We start from the raw sequence: 27,217 nt of genomic DNA, 5'->3' as shown, positions 1-27,217 counted from the left end.
AGACAAGAGAAACTACCCGGGCCATGTTTCGGGCATAGATGTTTTTAAAAGAAAACCAACTGTGTGCCTGTGCAGGTTAAGCACGCGGGTCCCAGGGAGGCTCTTTGTCACCAGTTCTGAAATGACTTTCTGGAATTAAAGCCTTAAATTTGGAGTAGCTTTAATATGGTTGCAACCTCAGGGGTATATAAGTATCTGATGGAGCCATGACCGTCAGTGTATACACAAGTGTGTAAGGAGCATACATTGCTTCGTTTTCCTGAAGTTCAGCCTGATTTTTATTACACTGGCATGGCAGAAAGCTTGTCTCAGTCAGTTCCGAGTGCCTCATCCTCACCCCACCACCTCTGCCCACAATCGTCGCAAAGTCCCAGGTCATGGTCAAGACATCACAGGGCCCATCTTGCTCTTCCGTCAGCCAGTTCGGGGGCTCTTGGTTCGTGTACTCCTTCCGTGCCTCCCTGCGGCACGAGCATCTTGGCAAGGCTGCCACATGGCTCAGTCTACCGGAACATTTTGGAAGTTCCCCCTTTTTAAAAATTTTATTTTTGAGTGAGAGAAAGAGAGAAAGTGAGTGTGAGGGAGGAGGAGCAGAGGCAGAGGGAGAAGCAGACTTTGCTGAGCGCAGAGCCTGATGTAGGGCTTGATCCCACAACAATGAGATCATAACCTGCGCTGAAATCAAGAGTCAGATGCCCATCTGACTAAGCCACCCATGTACCCAGGGTTCCCCTTTCTTAGATTCCTGAGAAGTAAGGTGCTGGTCCGTTGTGCTTTGGGGTCCTCAAAACCTTTTTGGAGCCCTGGAGGTCTCCATATAGCAATGAGAGATCAAAACACTTCTCTCTAGGACCCAAATCTTCCCATTCTGATCCACTCTCCTCAAAGCCAGGGAAAGGATTTGGACTTCAAATTCTGTTTCTTGGTAATATTTTGACTATACCCCAGGTCTTCTCCAATTCCCTGAAAACTCAAGCTTTTTTGGTTTTTGTTTTTTGGGAAAGTGGGGCCGGGAAGATATTAGTAAGCTCTTTCTGCTTTGTAGGTGTCACACCTTCTAAAACAATAAATGTAGACTGGACTCATGGGAGGGAGAGAGGGAAGAAGAAAGTAGTTAACATCTTAAAACCATAATTCTTCCAGTTTTCAAAAATAATGGACTTTGAGGGCCAGATTGTGGGATTTGTAGTCTGGTCCAAGAGTAGTGGGATGGCATGGGAAATTTTTGAATAGAGCGTGATGGGATAGAATTTGGAAATGAGGAAGTTGTGAGTTTGGAGCAATAGGGAATTCATTTTAGAGGGCTATTATGAAAGACCAGGTGAGAGATGATAGAACTTTGGATTATTAAATGCCATTGATTCCACAATGCATCACTCTGATCTTTTAATCACAATAATCACTTTCATCTTAGGGTCAAAAAGTAAACATAGACCTCATTTAGAGGTTGTATCTGCATTTGAGAAGTAAAGTGTGCATTATTAGGAAGCCAGTGCATCTTAAACTTTAGGACCCTTCACTTGCATGGGCTCCTTTCAGGACCCCACTATATCTAATTTTGTACCCATAATATTGTATATTTTATAAAAAACTATTTTTAGGTTGTATAAGTCTCAGGACCCACTTGGGTCCATTCCTGGCAATATGTGGAAGTCTATTCTAGAATAGAGTTTAACAGATGTGTATTAATTATCTACCATGTTGTTGGTATTTGACAAACACAAAGATGACCCAATACAGTCAATGCTATTAAGACTGCAAGGACAACAGCAGGAAAGTAAAGAAAGACATTTCTTGGAGGAAATCTTTAGGACTTGGAGGCATATTGGAGGCAACAGGGCCCAAGGAGTACAAGTGAAGCTATTCATTCGAACCCCTGAGAAGGAGAGAAGTCAGACCATAGAGAGAGAGAGAAGGCAGTGGGAGATAAATAGGAGGTTGGGGGTTGCTTGAGGAAAGGTGATGAATTAATTTGGACATACCAAATCATCTCTTGGCATGCCTCTCAAACATGGAAATGTATGTCTATGGTTCTAAGGACCAGTTGAGGGTAAAGATAGGTATCTGGGGGGTCATTAGAGGTAATAACTGAAGCCATGAACATGGTTGAGTTTCTAGGAAAGGGATTGAAGAGAGGATGAAGGAGAAGGCAGGAAGATCAAGGTGAGGTGTGACCACTAGAATCTGACCATGATGAGGACAGGAGACCTATGACACACACTTTCATCCAGCTGCCAAAGTGGGTGTAACCAAGAAGGATGGCCAGGAAGAAGGTAGCAACGAACTGTAAAAAGGAAACAGGGATGGTAGGATGAGTGGATGCCATGAACTTTTCCATTCCAGGGGGATGATCTGGAGCACGTTGAGGCTTAGAAATGGACAGAGGGAGAGTTGAAGAAGGAAGCTCTTGGAGACAGAGGTTTTGTTTATAGTGGGGGAGTGGCTTTGTTGGTTAGGTAGTGAGCTGTGATGTCAAAACATAAGCAGCCATGATGTTACAATTGGAGTGTTAGCTCCGAGGAGTTGAGTCTTGCTAATTCAACTATCCCAGTAGCTGACTCTCCTATAGAAGCTCATATTCTGTAACCAGTGGCTTTATTAGCTCTATAATGTATAATCCAATGCTAAGAAAGTAATAGATTTTTCAGCCAATACTTATTTTCTATGTTTTTAAGATAACTGAATTTGGAACCCCCTCTCCCCTTTCAAAGATTTCATTTTATTTGGTGGGGGGTGTTGAGAGAAAGGGAGCACACGGATGTGTGGGTGAGCAGAGGGAGAGGATCTCAAGCAGATTCCAGACTGAACACAGAGCCCAATGCAGGGCTTGATCTCATGACCCCGAGATCATGACCTGAGCTGAAACCAAGAGTCAGCTTGCTTAAACAACTGAGCCACCCAGATGCCACTGCAGTCTTTATAGACAAATCAAAAACCCATTTTTAATTATAAATCAGGGCCAGAATGCAAACTAAAAACATAATGATTAACTTAATATTTTATCTGTTATGTCTGAATGTATATATGTACACACACACACACACACACACACACATATGAAGGAACATATGCAGCCTCCTTCAGGGTGAAGACTACATTTTACTCACCTCCATATTCTCAATATCTCTTGTCATGCTCAGTACATAGGTCAGCATTCCATAAACATTTAGTGCATGAATTATTTTATGGTGCTAGTTACAACATGAACTATAAATGAATTAAAATATCTGACAATTTCTTAATAAAAAGATTCCTCCAGGGTCAATAATACACAGCTTTTTCAGTAGAAATAAATATTATGTGTCCATAACCAACTTTCTTTGACAGTTTACTATCTTATCACTGTAAAGATGGCTTCGACATCTGTATCCTCTGGGAACATTGACATTTCTGTAGTGGGATTCAGGGTTCTTTGTTAAACCATTTCTGGAGTGCATGGGTGGCTCAGTCATTAAGCATCTGCCTTCAGCTCAAGTCATGATCCCAGGGTTCTAGGATTGAGCCCTGTATCAACCCCCACATCGGGATCCCTGGTCAGTGGGGGTTTACTTCTCCCTCTTCCACTCCCCCTGCTTTTATTCCCTCTCTCACTGTGTCTCTCTGTCAAATAAGTAAATAAAATATCAAAAAACAAAACAAAACATTATTTCTCTAAGGTTATTGGTTGTCATCCAAGAAATCTTCATTTATTTATCCATATTTATCCATCCAAATTCATGGTTATGGCAGTGAACCAGTTGGACTCTTGTTGCTCTGAAAAATATCCTCTTAGAACCCCTGTTTCTTGTGATCTGTAAAGTGGGGATAATAATTCATTAACATTAATGTTGGTATGAAAATTATATAACCTTCATAAAGGGCTGACATCGTACCAGATATATTAGACCTAAAATAAATATTTCTTTACTTGTCACAGGGGCTCAAAGAACACCTGGAGAAAAAACCCGAAGATCACTACCATGACAAATTTTATAACTGGGAGATAGAGACTCTACTGTGTAGAGGGTTAACTTAGCATCTCTCAATGTCCCCCTTGTTTGGGCTCTTGTGAGAAACATCTCCACAGACTTTCTGCCCTTCTTTATCTTCTGTTTCACCTTTATGTTGTTTTTGACCTAAATTCTTTAAGGTAAAAAAGATTTTTTAAGGGGGGTATTTTCTTTGGTCAGTTGTCATGAGTCTTTCCTGGAATGATAGAGGATAATCAGGGTTGATTTCAGTGCTCAAGTCCCCCTAGATGCTAAGTATTTTGAGTATATTCCTTGGAGATAAGCAAACATACTGGTCTCTAGATCCTGGTAGGAGATAATATTCCCACTTTATAGATGAAAATTGAGACACAGACTAAACATGGCTTGGCCAAGCTCATAGAGACACGGTGTTGCTAGGACTAGATCTCCAGTATCCTTCTCTCCATGCCCTGCTCTTGCCACTGGAGCCCACACCCATGAAGGACAGGACATTCATTGTAACTTCCCTTGAAGAAATTCCTGGAATATTTAACACTTCTTTAAGAGAATTTTTTTGTGCCTCTTTAGTCAGGAATCCCTTTATCTCTGGAGAAGACATGGAAAAGCCAGAACTTTTGATTAAGAAGAACATCTCTTTCTGGTTTTGCTGGAGAATACAGGGGTTACTGCAATTGATATGGAATTAAAAAAAATGTTTTATCCATCCCTGTCAGTTTTTCATTTCCTCCCTACAAAGCCTTTATGGCCTAGGGCATGCTTTGTCTGAAAATACTTTGATTCATTTATTATTATTTTTTTTTTACCAGCTACATTCTATGCCAACATTCATTCTGAGGTGCTAAATTTCAACATCAAGGATTAATTTGAGTTAGATGGTGAATGCAAGGTCACTGTATAATTTTTGGAAAGGTCTGATGATTGCAATGATGTCACAAGTGATAAATACTTTCCTATCTACTTCCCTAATGTATTTTGTATCTGTCAATATCTTTGATGTTATAGGTGAATGGCAATTCTGAAAATGCCAGTCTTCATAGGTTCTTTTCACGTTGATTTATTTTCAGGTTCTGATTAATATTTGCAGGATCTCATTCAATTGGGATACATTTAAAGTAACTCCGTAGATTTGTCTTGATTTGATGTTACCTTATAATTTAGAGATAAATGCAGATTCCATTTTGCAAGGCATATACCCTACACTTTTTTTTTATACCCTACATTTTTAAAACAAGTAATTTATTTTGGTGTTTTCAGATTAACTTTGCATTAACACAGGGGGGAAATGAATGATGAGTTGTCTGTTTGCCAGTGACACCTGAAGCATATCCTGTGTACAACAGTACAGATAAAATTGTACAGGGATTTTTTTTCTGCTTTAATACATTAAAGAGGACAACCACCTCCTCCCAAAATAAGAGGTACTTAGGTGGGTTGATGGATGTCTGCCTACTAAAGTATATGTAAATTATCAAATCCATATTGACTGTTAAAGTAAATGTCTCACTTAAAGGCAAAGCAAGAGTTTGAGGACTGAATTTAAGTTTGTCTTTGATGTTTACTGGGAAGAACCTGGGTATTGAGTTGAACTTCTGCTGACTCTGACAGGTCTGACTGTGCTGGTGGTTCACCTCCAGCATCTCTTCTGACTGATTCTGCATCGGCTCTGATTCACCAGTATCCACGCCATATTGGTGGATAAATACTCTATCAACCCTGGTTCTACCAACTTGGGCTAAAATCCTTGCTTGGCTACCTAGTAGCTGCATAACCATGTGTTCATTAAGTAACCCCTTTGACCCTTGGTTTATATATCTGTAGAATGGGGATAATAGGACTCTTGGGAAGGTCTAGTTACCTATTGATAGCAAACGTTTACCATCTTCTCTGGCAAATAGTAGTGCTCAATAAATGTTTGTCCTCTACTATGTTTTTGCTTTTCCTTACCATGCCAAGAGGTACTATTCTTTCTTGTCCCATCAATCAGAATCATAGGATCTCAGAGACTGGGGGGACTACTGGGGCCATAATATCCAATAGTCTTTTAGGCTTGGGGATGTATCTCATTGGTAAGTTTTCACTGTCATCCAGACCATCACTCCTGGGTGCCTTTCCTGAACCTGCACATTTCTAATTCAAGATGCAGGCTTGTTTGGTGAATGCTTTGTCCTGTATTTGTTTGGACACTCATTGTGTCATGAATACATTAAGTCAATTTTCAAATCCTTGCCACCACTGAACACAAGAAATTGGAATGAGAGATGGTGAAAGGATCAAAGTAAATTCTCCCCTGTTATTGAAGCCTCCTTCCATATCAATCTCCTATGGAAAGAGGGGCAAAGCATTATTTCAAATGATAGTGAACAGTTAAAAAAAATTATTTTTGGTGAATCTGGCTGGCTTAGGCAGTGGAGTAGGCAACTCTTTTTTTTTTTTTTTAAAGATTTTATTTATTTGACAGAGAGAGATCACAAGTAGGCAGAGAGGCAAGTAGAGAGAGAGAGGAGGAAGCAGGCTCTCTGCCGAGCAGAGAGCCCAATGTGGGACTCAATCCCAGAACCCTGAGATCATGACCTGAGCCGAGGGCAGAGGCTTAACCCACTGAGCCACCCAGCACCCCTGGGGTAGGCAACTCATGATCTCAGGGTTGTGAGTTCAAGCCCCATGTTGAGTGTTGAGATTACTTAAAAATAAAATCTTAAAGTTATTTTTGTTCTATAGCTAATGTTTATGACAGGCAAATGATTTTTTTCAAGTTTCAGCTGCTGGTAACATGGCAACTTCTTGGCAACACATATGGCAAGCCGTAAGTTCCTCTAACCTAGAAGATAAGGTAACTTTATGGAAAAAGGCTAAACAAATGAATCCAGGGACCTTAAATCTCTCTCTCTGAATTTAAAAAAAAAAGACCTTTATATATCAAAAAAAGCACTTTGATAAAGCTTAATTTTGGCATTGGTCTTAGAGTGAGTAGTATAACAATTTAATCATGAAATCAGAAGCCATCAAAAATAGAGTCAACGGTCAATCCAAGCCAGGATTAGATTTGTTGACGTAAATTCAGAGTATATCTGTATTTACTGCCAGGTGATACTAACTCCACAGGTTCAGTGAAAATGTGTGATAAATACTTGGAATTTGGTAATTTCATTTGTGTGTACATGTGCATGTTTCAGTTTTAAAACGTGTCTGCCTTATTGAAGGCCAAATATATCTTCGGGTTTGCTGCTTTCACGTGCGCCTCTGTATTGCTGTCGCTCATTCTGATCCACTCCTACAAAGCCTCTTCTTCAAGGTCCACCTTGAATCCCTCTTGTTCCCTAAAAACTCCTAGGGACTAGCCTGTGGTGTCCTTACCCATGATGCACACAGCATTGACTGTCTAGGCCGTCTTTATCCCTGGTTACGCAACTCAGGAAACACGCTTCTCATTTTCCTCAACAAAACGAGAGCTAGGATATTTCTGAAGGAAGAAGCTCTACATTGTCGTCTTTGTGTCCTATGCTGCCCAACCTGAATGTGCTCTAAACACCTGTACCTTGGCACAATCTTGTCCACGGCAAATAACCATGGGGTGTTTAGAGATTTCCCTCTCCCGCAATGTGATTCACGCTTAGCTGCTCTGTTGGTGGGATTTATTTATTTTACCTGCTTTTATATCTCGGTTCATCTTATCCAGAGCCTGGGGGTTAGCTCTGCATGCGATCTCTGTCTTGGGTCTTCTCTAGGAGGGATGGACAGGAGCCTGGGAGCCTGGAGGAAGCAGCAGCATTGTCAGAAAGAAACAGGAAGTCTGTTCCTCATCGTCATCCACACGTACATCACCAAACATAGGCTGAGCAGGAAGTCAAGCTTTCAAGGAAAGCCAGTGAAGCACAGGCGGGGACTGGGGCTGGGGGGACATCAGAAATACACCCCAGATTGACTTGGCACCTGTCACCTGGGACTGCCTGGGCTGTGAATGGAAAACTCTTGTAGATTAAAGGGAGGTAATGTTGGCCACAGATGCATTTCATACTCCGCTGTCCTTTCCAGAATCCCTGCGAAATGGTTGACCTTAGAGGGGGCTCTTGATGATTACGCCTAAGTCTTTTCAACTTGTTGTTTCTATTTACACTTGTGCTTTATGGATTCCTTCCGGGAGAAGTGTTTTAAAGAAATACAAAAAGCCTTTCCACAGCCCCCTCCCCTCCCCGAGACACTGCAAAGGGGGCAGCGTAAGCAGATAGCTTTCATTCCTCTGTTTGTTATTTTCCTTCCGGGATGAAATACTACTTCTTCCCCTGAGTGTCTGGATTTTGTGATCTGGGACACAGTCGGATGGAACAGTTTGAACTTTTAAAAATAATTACTTGGGGATATTCTGCTCTTTGCTCTGTGGGAGGACTGGGGAATCGGGAGATCCTTCTGTAGCTCTTCTTAAAAGCCTCGCCTTTTCCCAAAGTGCTGTTTTTTAAACTGTCATAAGTCAAATTTATCATGGGGATAATGTAATAAAGACAAATATTCAACCAATAATGAAAAGCTAAGTAAACGGGTATGTTTAAGCTCTATTATATGCAGGGGAGTACATTAAGGCAGATCTCAGAGACACTTTAATGGATTTAACATTAGCAATCAGACCTGGACTTGGTATAAATCAAACACCATCACATTTCAGTCTACTGCACACCCACTCATTCATTAACACCATTCAACGCAGATTATAAATATTAGCCAAGAAACCTTCAGTTCTTGAGATTCTTTCCACAGACACAGCAATAATTGAACAATAATGATGACAATTTTATTTTTATGAATCGCTGTGGCTTACTTTTATTGATTTGCTCTTGGGCCTGGAGAAAGCTTCCTCAGCCAGTATACAACAGGAAATGGTTATAGCATTATCAGGCTGTAAAGAGATAAATAAAATAAAGGGGGGGTGGGTAGCGAGGCTGGTGGGACTCAGCAAGCTGCTGACATAAGCAAGAATTAGTCCCTTCGCTCCCAACGATAGAGCAACTTAAATTACCTCCTTTTTCCTTGCCTGCTTCTCATTCCCCATTCAGTGAAAGGAAAATACTTCTCGACTGTAAATGTGCATTAACTGTGGAGCTGGACATTTTGGGGTTCTTGGTATCCTCTAGAGGGAAATGAATAAGATGGGAGTAAGTGAGCCGGCTTAGGCATTGTGCAGAAAGGAGGGTGAAGCCCGGTGGCAATATGGCCTTCCGCTGCCTCCTTTGATGATGGACAGCTTCTTACTGACAAAGGCAGTGTAGCCTTCTGCAAGATTCCATGCAGACCTATGAAAAGGACCTGACTCCTCCCTGCCTCTGCCTTTTCCAGGGCCCAGATGTGAGGCTGTTCTAACCAGCTCACCCTGCCCTTTAGCTAAAGGTAGTGAGCAATTGCCCCTCCTTGGGTATCAGTAAGGAGAAGACCCGGATGTGGATTTGCATGTGTGTTTCCAAGGCTGCCATGATTTTTCCCCCTTCTCAGAGACCGATTCCAAAGGTTTTATTTCATACTCCGTTCCCTTCCATCTACAGCGACTAACTGGATGTGTACTTCTGTGTGTTCACTGGACCGAGACCCCGCCAGTGACTCAGAGTGAAAGAAACGAGATCTCCTTGAGCTTCATCAAGCTCTCTGCAGTTCCCTGCAATGATGTAGGCTGCCCCACCTGGCCACGGCTGTACCGTGGGAAAGAGATCCTATCCTTCCCGGTTCCTTTCCCCAGTGGATTTTTCTTCCCTGGCCAAAGATGTTCAGTTTACATGAAGGTGTGGGCAACCTGACATTTGAGGTTTTGTGCATTTGCCAGCTCCGTGAGCCCCGGTGTCCCCATCTACCTGCCCCTCAGAAGAAGAGATGCTGAGCTGCCCCCACAGTGACAGGAACGACTCCAGGACCGCAAAGACAGGGTGGCGCCCCAAGCCTCTAGTTCAATTCTTTGTTACATTTATGATCACATCTCTAAGGCAAGCCTGCCTGGGTACTTTACTCTTTCCATAGAAAATAAGTTTTTGGACCTCAAAGTTAATTAAGCCATGGTCATAAGTTACTGCTTACTGAATTGGTAGATTTTCAGAAATGTTTTAAAGAATTCTTAGCTACAGATCCCACATGGAGCTATTGTGTAAGAACTGCAAAAGACCTCCAACCTGGCAACACTTAAAAAAAAAATCAATAAAAAGTAAGCACCATGTTTTGTCATTATTGGAGAGAAGGGAGGTGAAGATGTGTTGTGGGCTTGTATTTAGATGTAGGATCTTGTGTCTCTGAAATGGGGTGGGCAGGCAGGAAGAAAACAACAAAAATTCTTTGTAAACCAAAATTATTGCAAGGATCGCTACTTGGGTTGAGTTTAACTACACTTCTGTAGTGGTTCACGAAGCTTTTTCATGTGCAGGGGTTGAATGAGCTTATTGGTTTCTAAAAGTATTAAAAAGGGGTAATTACAAACATGACCAGTCATGGGAGGGTGAAGAGAAAGTGGTTGCTGGGACCTTCCACTGCAATAAATAGAAATTTCTATCTATTTATCTGACAGAGAGAGAGAGAGAGAAAGCATAAGAGAGAGAATACAAACAGGGGGAGTGGGAAAGGGAGAAGCAGGGAGCCAGATGTGGGGCTCGATCTCAGGACCCTGGGATCATGACCTGAGCTGAAGGCAGATGCTTGATGACGGAGCCACCCAGGCAGCCCACGAAATAGAGATTTCTGAGGTGGAGGACATTACCCCTCCTCACCAAGAGTGTTTATGAAATACTAAAGGGAGCGATATCTTTTTTTTTTTTAAACTAGTTCATTAGAAGATAGATATTGAGTGCCTGCCATGAGCCAAGTACTCTGCCTGGTACTGAACAAATGACAGCAAACGAGGCAGACATGCTCCCTGCTCTCATGGAGGGCAAGGAGTTAACCCCATTCTAAGGGGAACTGGTTACACAAATGAATAAAGTAATTTCAGAGCATGAAAATTAATAGAATTATGTGATAGTGATGTGGAAGAAACTACATGGGAAGGGTAGTTTTAGAGAAGGTAAAAGCTTTATACTTCCAAGTAAGAAACGCCATTTCTCTGAGAGATGAGTGATCAGATCTTATTTACACTTTATAAAGACCACTGTGGATGGGATGCTATGTGGGCTGTCTGCCGAGGCTTGATAAGCCTTGGGAACAGATCACTACTGATGAATGGGAGACTGAAAGATCCTCCCATTCTTGCTGCCAACGGATCTCCAGTCACTTTGAAGTCTAAGGAAGAAAACTGACATGGAGCCCAGGTGGTGTTTTCATTTCTTCTGATTGTCATGTGTTGTCTTTGGGAGAACAGGGAGGTTCTAGGAAGTGAATGACCAGTCATAAAAATGTGATTTAACAGCTCAATTTAATTTTCTGCATGGTGCTTGCAGTGATGAAATAATGGGCTCTCGGAAAGAGGGGCAAGAATGTTCTTTATGGATTTAAGCATTTGCTTTTGACCCTGGCAGGATGGAGAGGGCAATGGTGCTTGTGTGGCAGCAGAGAAGGGCAAGGTCTAATGAACAATCTACTAATTAGCATAGCACCTTGTGCCTGGCAGGGATGCAGTACCTATTTGCTGGCAGGGAATCGACTATTCTTAACCAAAGGCAGAAGTTTACTTAAAGGCAAGGAAGAATTAGAAATAGGCTTGGGACCTTTATAAAGGGCTGGCAGAGTCCCCATATGGGAAAGGTCCTAGTCAAATATTATGACCCTCTTTGAAACACTGAGTGTGTATGTAGTACTGATAGAAAATTCCAGCTCTGCAGAAGACCTGGACAGAAAGCCTATGTACACTGGCAACTGTCAGCAGTAATTGCTGCCTGAATATGGGTGGGATGATTTGATTTCATGGTCCTTCACCCTATCAGTGCAGTAGTATGAGACCGGTAGCAGCAGACCTCCTGATATTTTGCTAGCTTGCATTCCACTGGTCCCAGAAGCTGAAAGGTAGCAGTTAGGATCAGAGAATAAAAGAGAGCCAGGGTACCCTGAAAGCCTTGGGCCGTGAGTTATGGAATTACAACATCAAGGTGTTTTGGCAGAAGGAGTGAATAGTCAATGAGGGCAAGTCCAGGGATCTTTCTTTTCCTTCTCCAGGCCAAACCTTAGCAAAATCAATTTTTTCTTCAGTGACGAGAGCTTCTCAATGAGAGAAGATGCTATGCTATAACTATTTCCCCAAGTTTCTCAGTTGAATGAACATATCTTTTATGCTATTATAATGTAAAGAATTGAACATTAATTTCTACAAACTGGATAGTTGGTCTTTTGAAGAAAAATTGTCTTGCAATTTACTTTGTCAGTATGTATATGTGCGAGTGTCTCACCTGGGCTCAGGTGACAAAGACCAACATGGAGTAGGAAAGGGGGCGTGTCCCCTCCCCTCATCATTTGACCTCACGTTTCAAGGCTTGGGACAGGCAAGGATGAATAAGGAAGTCAGAAGTCTGTGGGGATTGCATGGAAGTTCAAACAAACTGCTTTGGGGCAAGCCCAGCTGGGTTGAGATGTTGGGTGCCCAGAGACCCACAGAAGGCCTGAATGTGTGTGATGCTACTGGGCAAGAATCCCACAGGAAAACTCATTTTATAGAGTAGTTTTACAGTGTTTTCTGAGCTGCTACAGACTCCAGTAAAAAGGGACCGCATTTAACAGATGAGGAAGAGTACAGAGGTTCAGCAATGAGCCTAGGCCCCAATCCTTCAATTACCCCACAAATGCATCAGATGCCTTAGTTCTAAGGGACAACTGCTGTGAGAAAAATTCCTTTTTTTTTTTTTTTTTTTAAGATTTTATTTGTCAGAGAGAGAGAGAGAGGGAGAGAGAGCAAGCACAGGCAGACAGAATGGCAGGTAGAGGCAGAGAGAGAAGCAGGCTCCCTGCCGAGCAAGGAGCCCGAAGTGGGACTCGATCCCAGGATGCTGGGATCATGACCTGAGCTGAAGGCAGCTGCTTAACCAACTGAGCCACCCAGGCGTCCCTGGTGTGAAAAATTCTTACTACATAAAGTAGCTTGGTCTCTCATATGCTCATGAACACCCGCATCATTTTTATTTGTGTCAGAAGCACAGCAATTGCTTCACAGGAAAAGAATCAGGACTGACCTCCACAGATCTCAAGACACCCTTCGTGAAGGCATAGAATTCTAAGGTATTAGTTAATGACTGTGTTCTTTTTCCTGTCAGCTTTGTGTATTTACACTGTATTTGCATTGTGTGACAATTCTTTCCTTAAATGAAACAAAAATAGCAGGAGATTCTTTACGTAGAAAACTGTTTTATTTTTGTTTGACAGAGAGTGTGCATAAGTAGAGGCACAAGGGGGAAGGGACAGGGAGAGAGAGAGAGAGAATCTCAAGCAGGCTCCATGTCCAGTATAGAACACAACACTGGGCTCGATCTCATGATCCTGAGATCATGAACCAAGCTGAAATCAAGAGTCATTGGACACTTAACAAACTGAGCCACCCAGGCACCCCAAGAAGTGTTTTAACTGGCCTGAACATTAAAACAATTAATATTGAATAACACAGGTTAAGAACCATGGGTGTTTAGTAATGGGCTCAGTGTGATCAATGATAATGAGGACTGGGCTTCCTCAGTGTGAAGCTGGCTTCCTCATGGTTACAGATGGCTGCAATAGGTCCCTGATACACATCCAGAATTCTCTTCTGGTGTATCTCTTTTTCAGAGTTAGAAAAATCTTTCCCAGATACTCTGCCTTACCATTTGTGTTAGTCAGCTATTGCAACAATACTGCTAAGTCACAAGTATCCCCAAACTCTGTAGTATATAAAAAGTATGCAACTGTGTCCTCCAAGGTGGGCTGTGATTTGGCTGTAGTAAGCTGGGCAAATCTGCTTCAGTCTGAAGGACCTGCAGCAAATAGCTCTAGGCTGTGGGCTGGTTTCAGGTCTGCTTCACAGGTATGTGTTTGGGGGCCATAGCAGAAGGACAGAAACTAAGAAGGACAGCTGATGGCAGATCACCTGAGAGCCAGAGCCCAGTCTTATTGTGCAAGCACATTTAAGTCTTGTGACTTACCTTCCACTAACATGCTACTGGACAAAATCAAAATACACAACCAAGCCCAATGCAAATGGGATGGAGAAGCAAACTCTACTGACAGTGGAGGGAGTTAGTAGTAAATATTTACTGAATGAAAATCCATACTATTATACCTCTTCCTCTTTTTTTTTTTCCCAATTTATTTATTTTCAGAAAAACAGTATTCATTATTTTTTCACCACACCCAGTGCTCCATGCAAGCTGTGCCCTCTATAATACCCACCACCTGGTACCCCAACCTCCCACCCCCCCGCCACTTCAAACCCCTCAGACTGTTTTTCAGAGTCCATAGTCTCTCATGGTTCACCTCCCCTTCCAATTTACCCAAATTCCCTACTCCTCTCTAACGCCCCTCTTCCCTCTTATAGCTGATTTTGTTTCATGGGACCTAAGCCAGAATTTCTAATTAAGAATTAATTAGAATTCTAATTAAGAATTTCTAATTTCTAAACTAATTGCTGCCAAGGGGGATGACTATTACCGGTAATGCTTAAACTAACACCTGGGGGGGTTGGGCGTCTACAGCACAAACCCTTAGGAGAACCACATGGCAATATGTTAGGTGTAAGTGGTCCATCAATAAAATTCATTAATCATTAGAGGCTCATAATAAATAGAAACACTGGAATTCCATGTTATCTGGATTCCTTTGTCAGTGTCCCCCAGATCTGGTCCAGTCCCATTCTCCTAGCTCTATGTCTGTGTGTTGCCTGTTCTTCTCTTCTGCTAGTCTCCATTCCTCTATCACCTCTCACCTTCTTTTTAGCTCCATTGTGTGCTCTAGGCCATGAACCCAGCAGAGTGATTCTGGGTGGGGAAGAAATGCTGTAATAATTACAGTTTTATTATAGAGAGAAATTCTCTAACAATTATAGTTACTAATAACTAACATTTCCAGTGTTTTTTAAGTGCCAAGAACTAGTGTGGATGTTTTAATCTGTATTACCTCTTAATCTCACAATGACTTAACAAGGTGGCTGCTCTTATTACTCTAATTTTATATATGAGGGCATCAAGGCTCAATAAAATAAAAGTATTCAAGGTTATTGAACCAAGAAGGGGTAGAACTAAGATTCAAACACAGATGCATCTGACCCCATGATTTTTTTTTAAAGATTTTATTTATTTATTTGACAGAGAGAAATCACAAGTAGATGGAGAGGCAGGCAGAGAGAGAGAGAGGGAAGCGGGCTCCCTGCTGAGCAGAGAGCCTGATGCGGGACTCGATCCCAGGACCCTGAGATCATGACCCGAGCCAAAGGCAGCGGCTTAACTCACTGAGCCACCCAGGCGCCCCCCCCCATGATTCTTTTAATTGTTACACAATTATTTTAGATTTATAAATAGTGTAATAGAGTAGTTCGGAGGTAGAAGAAATATTCTTATTTAGGTATCGAAAAATCATAAAACTTAGTGCTATTGTATCCTTCTTCACAATGTGGATATATGAAGGACTTTAAATGAAAAAAAATGTTGAAAGTATTTTTATGGGATTATTAATTGTTTTAGGGACCAAGCTCATAAAAATCACAGACCACAAAACATAATTACAAAATGCACTTGACATCAATTATAGGAAGTATTGATTTCATTAACTCACATTATGTCCAGGAGCTATAAATTAAGGGAAATAAAGAATGTGTTTATATCCCCTTTCTGAATGGCCAATCCTATACCACTCACTGGTGATTGGGATTGGGAAGGTGTTGATCATGTAGTAGACCACATTACATGTTACTCCTTTTATTTCAAAGGAACAGGTTTTTTCTCTCTGAGTTTCTCCTTCAAAAGGCCATATACCTCTTGAGCAGTCTTTGCTTTTGTCTTAAAAGACCTGTATTTCCTATAACTTGGTGGTTCTCAGAGCGTTGTTCAGGAATCCACAGGGGTTCCCGAGGTACAAAAACCATGTTCCTGGTAATATGCAGATTTGATTTGACTTTTGTATGCTTCTTCTCTTAGGGGTGTATAGTGGCATTTTCCAGGAGTTACACAAATGTAGAGACTGAATGCAAAAGCAGATAGGAGAAACCAGCTGTGTTCTATTAAGCCAGATACCAACAGGATTTGTAAAAATGTAAATGACAATCTTCTATGTTTTTTTGAGAAAATATATTTACTTTCAGTCAGTATAATTTATGTTATTATGTCATAGGTTTATTTTAAAAGGAGTTCATGAATATTTTAGATTTTAATTGCTAATATAAATATCAACAGACATTACCATATACCTCCACCAGAAAAGCTCTTGGAGTCCACTAATAAGTGTAAAGAGCTTGAGACCAAAAAGTTTGAGAACCATGATTATAACCATGTTTTCCCTCTTTGTTTGAGAAGTTAGGGAGCCCGGAGCCAAATTTGTAATCCAACTTGTCATTTAACTAAGATCACAGGACATAAGATTTGTGGACTGATAGTTCTTCATGCCTTATGCTATGTTTTGCTCCTAAATGATTTCATAGCTTATTTTCCATACTGGTTTATTTAAAAATGTTTAATCCTAAGCTTCAGATAGGTTATTGTGGGCTGTTGGAAATTAAACAACACAGAAGATGGGTTGGTCTCTGAGAGCGTAGCATAGGAATGCAGTGTTGACTTCTATACAAATGTGTCCTCAGATTCAAATGCTGTTTCTTAGAAATACAGACAGGATCTTCATGGTGGTAGTGGAAACCATTGCCACTACATCTGAATGGTTGGTACTTTTGTTTCAGAGTCTGTTCACTTTCTATTCTCTAAATTACGCATATTCTTTTAAGGTACAACCTCACCCTCCCTCCCTCTCTCTCTCTCCATTTCTCTTTCTCCAGCCCAACAGAGATTTTTTCCTCTTTCCTTTCTTCTACATTGCATTTACGTTCTCTATGACCCATTCTTAAAACATATTTTCTAATGCATTTCTTGAATTCAGAATAAAAGGCTAGTACTTTCAGCATTACTTCATCTTCATTATTAGCCTCTTATAACTCTCTCTGATTTAAGGTTATTGTATAGTACTTGAGTTCCCAGCTAATGTACATTACATTGGCACTGTAATCAGTGCACATTTCAAGGGCTTCAGTCAACAATAGCACCCAAAGCTTTGAATTCAAAAATGTATAATTATTTTTGCAAATTGAGAGTGGGATGAGATTGGTCTAAAGAATTCACTAAGGCATACCCTTCAACTTTAGCATTGTGTATGAGGCACAGATGACTACTATTGGACATTTGTTAATTATTATCATAGTTATGATGAATATACTGATATTTTCTTTTTGACTAAACTTTAGAATAATTTATCTCTCTTTCATAGTTGAACTCCATTGTAAACCTTCAAATGGGGAAATAAAACTAGAGTAATGGTTGGCCATTGTTCCATTATCTCCAGGGAATGGGGAGACCCCTTAGGGAACATTTTCTTATCTCTTGGTAGTGGGATGGGGGTTAGATCAAGTGAAATTCAGAGAGGCTGAGGATGAGGAAGAATTGAGTTAGCCTTGAGGGTGCTTTACAAAGTAGAGAGGAGTTTGTTTTCCAAATGATGAGTGTCTTTCATTTACCTAAACCTCTCTTGATGGTACATGAATGATAGGACTACTGATGTTTTGACCACAAAACTCGATGACCTGGACCAATCACAGTTCATCAGAGCTGAGACCGGTCACAGAGAGGCCTTTTTTGTTTCCTTTAACCATGCAACAGGTATGGTTGTGATCAAAAAGGAGGAGGGAGGAAGAGGAAGAGGAAGAGGAGGGGCGTAGAGTGCTCTCCCACAGACAGTTGAATAGCTGCATTATTGTAAGTTTCCTAACTATAGTAATTAAGAATGTCTTAGAAAATGATTCGCTGACTTCCAAAAGCTGTCAGAGAAGAGCTTCCAGTCAGAGTATACTTAGGACATGGAGGAAAAATTCCCAAAATTTGAGTCTGGTCTTTAAAATCCTTTGTCCCCAAATTTCTTTTCTTTTCTTTCTTTCTTTCTTTTTTTTTTTTTTTTAAGATTTTATTTATTTATTTGACACAGAGAGAGAGATCACAAGTAGGCAGAGAGAGAGAAAGGAGGAAGCAGGCTCTCTGCTGAGCAGACAGCCTGATGCAGGGCTTGATCCCAGGACCATGAGATCATGACCTGAGCAGAAGGCAGAGGCTTTAACCCACTGAGCCACCCAGATGCCCCTGTTCCCAACTTTCTAATCAAATATCTCATGCTACCACTCTGTGCACTCTTGTCCATAACTTGCTACGTATCTTCCTGTGTGAAATGACTTAGTCTTACACTCTTTCTCCCTATTAGAATAATAGTGTAGTGGTTAAGAGCTCAGGTCCCAGATCAGGTGTCTCTGGGTTTCAGTCTACTTACTGGACCCTTCTTGGCCATATGGCCTTGCTGTATGACCTGTAAGACCAAGCTCATTGCTAATAATGGAAAATAATAGGACAGACTTTACGGAATATACCATGATTTTATCTGTTTTCTGGTTCATGGACATTTGGATTGCTTCCACTTTTCAGCTGTTATGAGTTATGAATAATGAACAATTCAGTTTTTGGGAGACATATATTTTCATTGTTCTTAGGTAAATACCTAGATAAGGGGTTGTAGGTTTATAGATTAGATGTGTATTAAACTTCATGATAAACTGTTAAATTGTGCACCTACATAAGAAAAAATTCTAACACTCCCTCCAGAAAATTAAGAGAGGATGTGATTCTTTATAATTGTACCCATATTTATCATTCTTGGTCCTCTTCTTTTATTTCTGTCAATCTGAGTTTATACTTGCTTTCATTTCTCTTCAGTCCAAAGAATTTTCTTTAGCATTTCTTATAATTTAGTATTTCTGGTGATGAATATTACATCCTGTTCTCAGTATCATGAAATAAAAGGAATCTAAAGAATATTTCCACTTGATAGAGGATTCTAGGTTCACTAATTCTGCAGTTAAAAAGAAAATACTCTATTGTTTCCTGATCTCAACTGCTACTGACAAGAGCTTAAATTTCATTTTTATTGTTGTTTTCTTGCATCTAACATGTCTTCTTTCCCCCTTCAAAATGCTGTTAAGATTGTCTTTTTACTGGGGTGCCTGGGTGGCTCAGTGGGTTAAGCCACTGCCTTCGGCTCAGGTCATGATCTTGGGGTCCTGGGATCGAGTCCCATGTCGGGCTCTCTGCTCAGCAGGGAGCCTGCTTCTCTCTTTCTCTCCTGCCTCTCTGTCTACTTGTGATCTCTCTGTCAAATAAATAAATAAATAAATCTTTAAAAAAAAAAAAAAAAAGATCGTCTTTTTACTTTTGGTTTCCAACAGTTGAGCTACGATGTTTCCAGATGTATGAGTTTTTGTTGTTGGTGTTGTTTTTTTTGTTTTTGCTTTTTGTTAATTAATCTGCTCGGAATTCAGTGAGCTCTCAGAACAGTAAATCTTTTTTGTCATATTTTGGAAACTTTCAGTGATTATTTCTTCACATATTTTGCTCTCCACATTTTTTTTTCCCTGTACTACTGTATTATAGAGCTTAATAAAGCCCCACAGGTCACTGAAGATCTGCTTATCTTTTGGATTTTTTTTTTTAAAGATTTTATTTATTTATTTGACAGACAGAGATCACAAGTAGGCAGAGAGGCAGGCAGAGAGAGAGAGGAGGAAGCAGGCTCCCTGCCAAGCAGAGAACCCAATGCGGGGCTCGATCCCAGGACCCTGGGATCATGACCTGAGCCGAAGGCAGAGGTTTTAACCCTCTGAGCCACCCAGGCACCCCTATCTTTTGGATCTTAATTCTCTCTGTTCTTCATATTGAATCATTTATTATGATTTTAGTTCACTGACTCTTTCTTTTGTAGCTACAGATTTGTAACAATCTGTTGTTAAACACTTTCAGTGAATTATAAAGTGTCATCTATTTACCTTTTTAGTTCTAGTGTTTCCCTTTGGTTCCTTTAAAATTTTTTTTTCCATTTCTCCGTTGATATTCTTTAACTGTTACAGTGGTTCTGACAAATTTTTCCTTTAAATCTTTTAAAAAAGATTTTATTTATTTGAGAGACAGCATGAGTGGGAGGAGTGGAAGAGGGAGAAGGACAGGCAGACTCCCCACTGAGCAGGGAGCCCTACTCAGGGCTTGATCTCTGGACCCTGGGATCATGACCTGAGTGGAAAAGAATGCACTTAACTGACCGAGCCACCCAGGTGCCCCTTAAATCTTTGAACATACTTCAAATAGCTGCTTTACCGCTTGTCTGCTAATTCCAAACTTCAAGTTGCCTTGGGATTAATTTCTATAGACTGTCTTTTCTTTTGATGGTGGGTCACATTTTCCTGTTTTCATGTCTACTGTTTACTGTATACTGGACATTATAAGTAATCCATTGTAAAATCTCTGCATTTTTTTTTTTTTTTAAAGATTTTACTTATTTACTTGACAGACAGAGATCACAAGTAGGCAGAGAGGCAGGCAGAGAGAGAGGAAGGGAAGCAGGCTCCTCCTCGAGCAGAGAGCCCGATGCGGGGCTCGATCCCAGGACCCTGGGATCATGAACTGAGCCAAAGGCAGAGGCTTTAACCCACTGAGCCACCCCGGCGCCCCCTCTGGATTCTTTTATCTTACACTGAAGACTATTGATTTCTGTTCTTCCAGCCAGTTAAGTTACTGACTGGTCCCCTTGAACTTATGGAGGCGTGGTTTTATTAAGGGGGGGGGTCTGTTTGATTTTGCTCGTAGTGTAAATAGAATGAAGACTTTAATTCAGAGACATGCACTTTAATCCTAAAATATGTCTTTCTGAGGTTTCATTGGAAAGCCCAAGGTGTTTAGCAAAACTGTCTAACTGGGATACACTCAAACTTCAAACCCTTCCTGCTCTACAGTAGGCAGCTCCAAACATTTCAGCTCATCTCTCTCAGCCTTCCAACTATTGTTTTCTTTTGGGTTCCTTGCAGTCTTCCTTAAGCAGTTGTAGTCTACACTCAGTCAAAGATTTGAGGGAGGTCTATATATCAGATTTGGGGGGCCCTTCTTTTGGCTCCTTCTCTTACGGATTTCCTTTCTTAATTTCCAGCTGCTTTAGAGGTCCTGAACTTTGTCCCCATTCTAAGCCAGTAAGACTTGAGTTTTGCTTGAATTTAGCTGTCTAGCATCCCTTGAACTGGGGAATTTTCTTAAGAGAAAAGCTACAGGGTTGTTTGAGTGGCTCAGTTAGTTAAGCAGCTGCCTTTGGCTCAGGTCATGATCCCAGGGTTCTGGGATTGAGCCCCATGTTAGTCTCCCTACTCAGCAGGGAGTCTGTTTCTCCCTCTGCTTCCCCTGCCCCATGCTCGCTCAGTCTCTCTCTATCAAATAAATAAATAAAATCTTTTTTTAAAAAAAAGCTTTATAAGTGATCTTACCTAGTTCATTCCCCGCCCCCCTCAAGGGCACTATCCTCCAATTTATGCATACTTTTTAGTTATTCTCCAGTGCCTTCCAATAGTTTTTCTTAAAATTTTGTCCAAAGGTTAAAATTCTAAGCCATAGGAGATTTATTCTGACTCAAGCTACTCCTCCCTGACTGAAGCTGCAGCGTCTGTGTTTCCCAGTAAGGAGTCCTGACTAGAGATGAGGTTTGTGTGGAGAAAAATTGGTTTGGCTGTGGTGAGCTAGAGTATATAAGGCCTTAAAGGCCAGGCAATGGATATTATACATGATGGAGTAGACGACAGGGAAAGGGTCATGTCTGAATTATAGATAGCTTTTGTTTTTAAATATTAGAATGATGCTGACATTTATTATAATTCATGGAGAGACTTGACATGTATTCAAATGAATTGGTATGGTATTTCCATCATTTACATGAAGCAAATGTCAGAACAGAAGACCCTCAATTTATCCTTGTAATTATAAGTCCTTTCCTTCCCCTTTTCCACTGTCTTTCTTCTTCTCCCTTCCCCCCTTTGTTTTTCTGCCTGTTTTGTTTTCTCTTCCTCCCTTTCTCATCCTCTTTATTTTCAAGTGTGTGACTCACACATGAAGAGAATACCAGAGCTATTCAAAAATATGACAAGAATTCAAATTTAGTTTTCACAGAGTCCCCAATTTTTTATTTCATAAAAGCATTTATTTTGTTAACTTTACTATTCCCTGTGCCTGACAAAACACCTTGTACTAGTAGCAAAAGGAATAAGAAATTAAAAACAGGGAAATCATTAAATTGTAATGTATCCATTCAAAAAAACACTGTGAAGTGTCTATAATTATAATTAGTAATTCTATGTAACAACTTGGAAGAGTGGTTTTGATCAAAGCATGATAGAAAATTATATGTATACTGTAATTCAGACTGGAAATATACACATGACAAAGATTGGAAGGGAATACACAAGACGTTAATAGATGTGTAATGATAGGATTATGAATGTCGATTTATAAATCATTTTCAAAACAGGGAAAAATTACTTTTGAAACTAATTTTTGTTAGAGGAACTTCAGTAGGAATGCATAGGGACTGTGTTTGGGGTCTTCCACTGAAATATCAGGGACTTGGAGTTTAAGTATTTCAGGATTAAGCAAGGTAACACGTTTTAACCTATAATTAAAGAAAAATCTCTTTCTATAATTAAAGAAAAATCTCTTTGCCAGGGTCTCCTGTGACATCTGTGGCAGATGTGGCAGAAAGCTTGTACTTCTCCCCTGGCGAATACATGGGACTAGCTTAATTCTGGGTGTCAGTAGTTGACTTAGAGATGCTGGGCATGCAGGAGGCAGCCAAGCAGCAGGAGATCTGGTAAAGCCTGAATCCTTCTCTGGTTTCAGGTGGATAATCACAAGATGCCAGGGGTACCCAAGGAAAAGGTAGTAAACAACCTCAGGACAGGGGATACAGTTTGCATCATCTAGCTGATATATCCCGCCAATGCTAGTGATGTTCTTCCTCACTCTTGTGCCGAGGATACAGTGTGGCTGGAAGATGAGATCAGATGACTAATAAGTTGTAATGAGATCAGATGACTAATAAGTTCCTTGCAGTGTCTATAACTTCTGGTTTAAAAAAAAAAAAAGGTGATGTGGAGTGCCTGGGTGTCTCAGTTGAACGTCTGACTCTTGATGTGAGCTCAGGCCTTGATCTCAAGGTTGTGAAATCGAGCTCCCACATTGGGCTCTACCCTTGGCATGGAGCCTACTTTAAAAAAAATGTTGATGTTGTTGGAAGGCATGTGGCATTGTAATACTTATAACTAGGATTCTCATAAGATTTATTATCCAAACTAGGACATAGTTGAGAGCTGGTAAAGATGATATTAGTTGTGATAACAGGCACAAACTGGGATACACCAAGAAAACTGAAGCATACAGTGGATCCACCTATAACCCATGTGGCTTTTTTTTTGACTGCACTAGGAAAATACCTTCCAATGTGGTTTCTGTCTTCTTGTGACATTAGGTCATGGGTCATCACCCAAACCATCAATGTAAGGAATCTTTCCATGGGAAGACCCAAACGGCACGTCCTAGCTCTGGTTTTCCTCTGGTCATTGAAGGTTTTGAGCAGAGGCTGGAATGATTAACGTTTCATGCAGACATGTCTGGCAAAGAAATGTAGAATGGCTTTTGAAGGACACAAGTTGTGGGTTGGGGAGCTCAGCAAAGTGGTTTTTGTATTGACTCAGCTATATTGTATGAATAGATAAAAATCTCAGTTACTAGCACATCCTCTGGAAGGAAGGCAATATGATGTTAGTCCCATGCCCTTCCATTGCTCAACACCCACTAATTTATAAACCCATGTGCCTCTTAAACAATACTTTTTCTTTAATGGCACAGATTCATGCAGAACAAATTACTGTTTGCCTTCTTAATCATTTAGAACAATTGTTTTCCCAAAGTGATGTGCTGGCCTCTGGAAGCTTAAGGAGGTTCTCTGAGTGACCAAAGAGCTGGAATTGTGTAGGTTTATTGCTGAGAGCCTGACAATGTCATTGCTTTCACTTCTGGTGTGAAGCGATAATTGACTTTAAAGTGCTAATAAAATGTAGACCAGGTATTTGTGTTTTGTTCAGGGTGTTTCTTTTACTACATAAATCTTGGGAAATGTTTTCATGGTTGTATCTGCAGGTAGGTGTTCAGGGCAATCATTTTTCATGATGATATAGGTCAATAAATATTGTTCTAGTAAGGAAACGAGAGCCTCCAGCCTCTCAATGGGGACACAGCCAAAGGTCTTAATCATCACCATTGTTTTGTGTGAATATATTTGTAATGCATCTTCTGAGGTTCTTACAATATTTATGTCCATCATGATGATGAACTAGCAAGCATGTTAACCAACTTCTTTGTACTTTTGTAATACTTGTTGGAGAACTAGGTTATACTCTGGCTCTATCTCTTGCCAGCTGTTTGATTTTGGTCATGATTTGGCCTCTTATAGACTCAAGTTCACCATTTCCAGTAAGATTAAGGAATTTTCTATAAATGACCAATTAGGCTACTTTATGATCTAAAATGCCGTAAGTTTCTTCCTTGATTTGGGATTACCCAAACAGATGTGACAATAGAAGCCACAAGCCTGGATGAGTAGCTACAGGGGAATGAGAATTAGTTATCCATTAGACAAATTATGGTACAATAATTGTGACCATATTGTTTGACCCCAAATTCAGGGTCTAGAAACTAACAAGTACAAATCCTCTTAGAACAATGATGGGAGCAAACATTTTCAGAAATCAAATTTCTCCTGGAAAATCTGCACATATGATTACTATAGATGTGGAAAGTCCACTCAACTGGGCATTGGGAAAAAAGAGGCCATGGTCCCCAATTTGTCATATTAACTCCCAGAGCTTCAAATCTCTCATTTGAAGTACAGGAAATTGAACTGGATGGCTAGCAAGTTCTCTTCCTGTCTCCAAAGCCCTGATTCTAAATTTCCCTGAAATAATAGTTTTATTTAGAGTTGTCTGAATTCCTACACGGTCCAAGAGAGTTTGTGTTCAGGGTAGAAAATGACAGGAAAAGCTGATGTCCAGCTAGAGACACATTGAATTTTTTCTTCCTTCTTGCCTGAGTTAGCTGAGAGGTTGACTAAATGAAAAAAAAAAAAGTGATATTATTGATGTGTCATCAGATTCTAGTTTTAGAAATTCATCCCAGATTTAGGGTAATTATATAATTATATTGCTAATTATAGACAAGTGCCCTGTGAGTGCTTAAGTTCTTTAGAGGAGATCTGGGAAAGAAGCATCGATGAAACCCATCCTGTCATCTCAAATGACTTGTGACTAATATCGAGGGGCCGTAAAGAAATGTAAATGCCTCCAGACGTTTCAATATTCACCAGTGCTTTGATGAAGTTAAGCCCCTCACTTTCCAGTGGACAGATCCTCTCTATCGCCATTGCCCCTCCCCACCTCTCTCCTCTGCCAAGCCTCTTTTTGCCCTAACATTCTTCACTATTCCTACCAAGTTCGTGACTTTTTCTTAATGCAGTAAATGACCTTCTGATTACACCCTCACCTCAAAGGATGGGTGTGGAAATTAAATGAGAAAAGGATGTATGTTGATTCTCTTTGTTCTTGGTAGTTATGTTCTATATAGTTACTTTGAACATTAAATTAGCAAATGCTGAGCTGCTCCTAAGGGAAATACAGTGTGGGGTTCCTTTGAGCCTCTGTTTCACATTTTTATGACCTGATCAATTCATTTATTTTATCTGGGTTTCTGTTAAGGATGCCTAATTTAATATATACTGTTTGTTAACATTGAATTCATGCCCAGTGGCACCATAACTCATGCCTGAACAAAGCCTGTCTAATACGTGTGTTTTCTCTATAAGGCATGTCACAGCTTTCTTTCACTTATGAACACTAGAAAGCACTTCAGCACTAAGCTTGGGTCCGTTTTAATTTATTATTATTTTTTTTACTAAAGTGTAGTTGACATACAGTATTCTATTTCAGGGGTGCCTGGGTGGCTCAGTCAGTTGGGCGTCTGCCTTTGGCTGGGTCACGATCTCTGCTCAGCTAGAGTTTGTTTCTCCCTCTGCCCCTCACCTGGCTCATGCGGCTCTCTCAAATAAATAAATAAACTCTTTAAAAAAAAAAGCAAAGATCAGTATCCCATTTCAGATGTATTACACAGTGATCAAACATTTATATATATATATTAGAGTGTCATCATGATAAATCAAGCTCCCATCTGTCACCATACAAAGTTTTTACATACTAAGGTATCATGTTTTATGTTGTATCTTTGTGTCTTACTTATTTTACCATTGTAAGTGTGTGGCTGTTAATCCCTTTCCCCTATTTTGCTTATCCCCTATCCCTCTCTGGCAAACATCAGATCGTCCTCTGTATGTGAGTCTGTTTGTTTTGTTTTCTTATTCCACATATAAGTGAAATCTCATGGTATTTGTCTTTCTCTGACTTACTTCACTTAGCACAAACCCTCTAGATTCCTAGATGTTGCAAATATTAAGATTTTATTTCCTTAATGGATGAATAATATTCCATTGTGTATGTATACCACATGTTCATTATTCATTCATTTGTGGATGACACTTAGGTTGCTTTTGTATCTCAGTTATTGTATAAAATGCTGCAGTGAGCATAACAGACTGCATATCTTTTTGAATTAAAATTTTCCTTTTTTTAATGAATACCCAGAAATGGAATTGCTGGGTTATATGACAGTTCTATTTTTTAATTTTTTGAGGACCCTCCATATAGGTTTCTATAGTGGCTGTGTCATTTTGCATTCTCACCAACAGTGCATAAATGTTCCCTTCTCTCTATATCCTTGCCAACTCTTGTTAGGGTCTATTTGGTAATAGCCATTCTGACAGGTGTGACGTGATATCTCACTGTGGTTTCAATGCATTTCCCTGATGACTGGTAATTCTGAGTATCTTTTCATGTGTTGGCCATCTGTATGTCTTTGGAGAATTGTTTATTCAGGCCCTGTGCCCATTTTTTAATTTTGTTTGATATTGAGTTGTGTGAGTTCTTTATATATTTTGGATGTTGACTCCTTACCAGTTAAACCATTTGTAAACATCTTCCATTTAGCAGGTTGCCTTTCTGTTTTGTTGATCATTGCCTTCACTGTGCAAAAGCTTTTTAATTTGATTTACTCCCATTTGTTGATTTTTGCTTTTGTTTCCCTTGCCTGAAAAGGCAGAACCAAAAAAAACTAGAACATCAGGGGCCAGTAGCT

The sequence above is a fragment of the Neovison vison genome, chromosome 9 (assembly GCF_020171115.1).
Source record: "Neovison vison isolate M4711 chromosome 9, ASM_NN_V1, whole genome shotgun sequence".
In the NCBI taxonomy this organism is placed as follows: domain Eukaryota; kingdom Metazoa; phylum Chordata; class Mammalia; order Carnivora; family Mustelidae; genus Neogale; species Neogale vison.
The sequence above is the reverse complement of the archived record's forward strand: the minus strand, read 5'-3'. Positions refer to the sequence as shown.